General features: G+C 38.9%; 1 protein-coding gene across 1 annotated transcript in view; it reads left to right on the top strand.

Annotated features, from left to right (window-relative positions):
- The first annotated feature begins 211 nt into the window (after positions 1 to 211).
- LOC115230292 overlaps positions 212 to 2,500 on the top strand; it is a 42,902-nt gene continuing 40,613 nt past the window's right edge. Inside the window, exon 1 of the mRNA XM_029800492.2 lies at positions 212 to 307. The gene's annotated coding sequence lies outside the window, so the exon portion shown is untranslated. The remainder of the gene's footprint in view (positions 308 to 2,500) is intronic.

Here is a 2,500-nt window from a genome sequence, read left to right as displayed (position 1 = left end):
CCCTCGTCTTATCATTTACCAGCCCACTACCACTTTATGTTACTTCATCACTCCAACACCATAGCAACCTCCCCCTTCCTCCCTCTTATCACTTACCCTGTCGCTACCATAATTCACAAACCTTTCATTTTCTTTGCAAATAATCTTTTCTACTCTAGGTACAAGACGAAATACCGCAAAGCTTTTAATCATATAATACTCCGCCTTATCTTTTAAACCTTTCACTCCAGGCGAAAACCTCATCGTGTTATAATCTAACGACCATTAGGTTAGAATACTAGAGTATATGAACTAAAGAAAGGAACTGGTAAGTAAGAAAATTATATTTGGCATACCTCCAATGTCCCCGCCTCTGACTTTGTTGCCTCCTAACTTCCAAGGAAATGGGGTCTTTTTTTTAATGGGATTTTCTATAAATACGCTTTCGATGGGGGTAAATTCGGATTATATCGGAATCTGTGGTGAAAACAGTTTCCAAGGTTGGAGGTGAGGAGTTTCGGAAAATTCACACATGACGACAAATGGGTAATGTTTTGGGGGGTTTTCTAGTTCAAACACCCCATGTAACCCTTGAGAACTTTTTTTTATTTTTGTAAATTTCTGAAAAATTTTTGCGAATTTCTGTTCTACACCCAGAAATGGGGATTTTTGTTTTTAATGGGATTTTCTATAAATACGCTTTCTATAAATACCAGAGGGCGCACACTCTCCTACCCTGATGTAATCTCCAGGGATACAGGCATCCATCAACAGGACCTCCGTAATGCTATGATGGAGCGTGAAGTCTGGCGTAGCATGGTAAATTCCATTGTCTCGACCACGGTAGGTCGGTGGAGTTTCGGAAAATTCACACAAGACAACAAATGGATAATGTTTTGGGGGTTTTCTAGTTCAAACACCCCCTGTAACCCCTGAGAACTTATTTTTCCTTTTTGGACATTTCTGAAAAAAATGCATTGAAAAATATCGAGATTATGATTCTGAAAAAGAAAAAAAAAATCTGTAAAATTTAAATTTTTCAAAAAAAAAAATAATAAATGGATCTTTTCGGTTTGAACGGCAGTTTTTTCTAGCGGTGTCATATGAATTTGTCACCCATAATTATGACCCTAGTATCGATCTATTGCACTTCAATCTGTTTTACGGTTAGGGTTAGTTAGGGGTGGAGGAAGGGTATCTTTTTTTCTTCACAAATGTAAATAAACCCAATCTGTTTCTTAAACGAGGGACATATTCATACGACACATAATGTTTTCACCTCAATAGACGTCATTCAATGGTTGAAATTGTCACCCATAATTATGACCCTAGTATCGATCTATTGCATTTCAATCTGTTTTACGGTTAGGGGTGGGGGAAGGGTATCTTTTTTTCTTCACAAATGTAAATAAACCCAATCTGTTTCTTAAACGAGGGACATATTCATACGGCACGGAATGTTTTCACCTCAATAGACCTCATTGATTGGTTGAAATTGTCACCCATAATTATGACCCTAGTATCGATCTATTGCATTTCAATCTGTTTTACGGTTAGGGGTGGGGGGAAGGGTATCTTTTTTTCTTCACAAATGTAAATAAACCCAATCTGTTTCTTAAACGAGGGACATATTCATACGGCACGGAATGTTTTCACCTCAATAGACGTCATTGATTGGTTGAAATTGCAGAATTTGCAGAAAAACAACAACAACAAATGATGACACAGCAGTAAAAAAATCGTAAAAAATAGCTTTATCTATATAGATTAGGTAAGATAATACTTTAATTTCACTTCTTGTCATAGGGCGGATGAGAGGTGGGGTGCTTATTTATTAAATTTTAAGTATTTTTCTCAGAATCATAATCTCTGAATTTTTCTAAGTATTTCGCTCCCGCCCAAATTTTCTTCGAATTTTGTTTTACTGTAAGAGAAAGCGAGGGAGAGTCTGAGAGAAAGGAAGAGTAAGAGAGTGAGAAAGTGAGAGAGAAAGGAGAGAGAAACAAAGAGGGAGAATACTCTACTCTCTTTTACTTGTTTCAGTCATTTTGACTGCGGCAATGCTGGAGCACCGCCTTTAGTCGAGCAAATCGACCCCGGGACTTATTCTTTGTAAGCCTAGTACTTATTCTATCGGTCTCTTTTGCCGAACCGCTAAGTTTACTCTTTTACTTGTTTCAGTCATTTGACTGCGGCCATGCTGGAGCACCGCCTTTAGTCGAGCAAATCGACCCCGGGACTTATTCTTTGTAAGCCCAGTACTTATTCTATCAGTATCTTTTGCTGAACCGCTAAGTGACGGGGACATAAACACACCAGCATCGGTTGTCAAGCAATGCTAGGGGGACAAACACAGACACACAAACACACAGACACACACACATACACATATATATATATACATATATACGACAGGCTTCTTTCAGTTTCCGTCTACCAAATCCACTCACAAGGCTTTGGTCGGCCCGGGGCTATAGCAGAAGACACTTGGCCAAGGTGCCACGCAGTGGGACTGAACCCA

This window comes from Octopus sinensis, unplaced genomic scaffold (genome assembly GCF_006345805.1).
Source record: "Octopus sinensis unplaced genomic scaffold, ASM634580v1 Contig15207, whole genome shotgun sequence".
Lineage (NCBI taxonomy): Eukaryota > Metazoa > Mollusca > Cephalopoda > Octopoda > Octopodidae > Octopus > Octopus sinensis.
The sequence above is the reverse complement of the archived record's forward strand: the minus strand, read 5'-3'. Positions and strand labels throughout refer to the sequence as shown.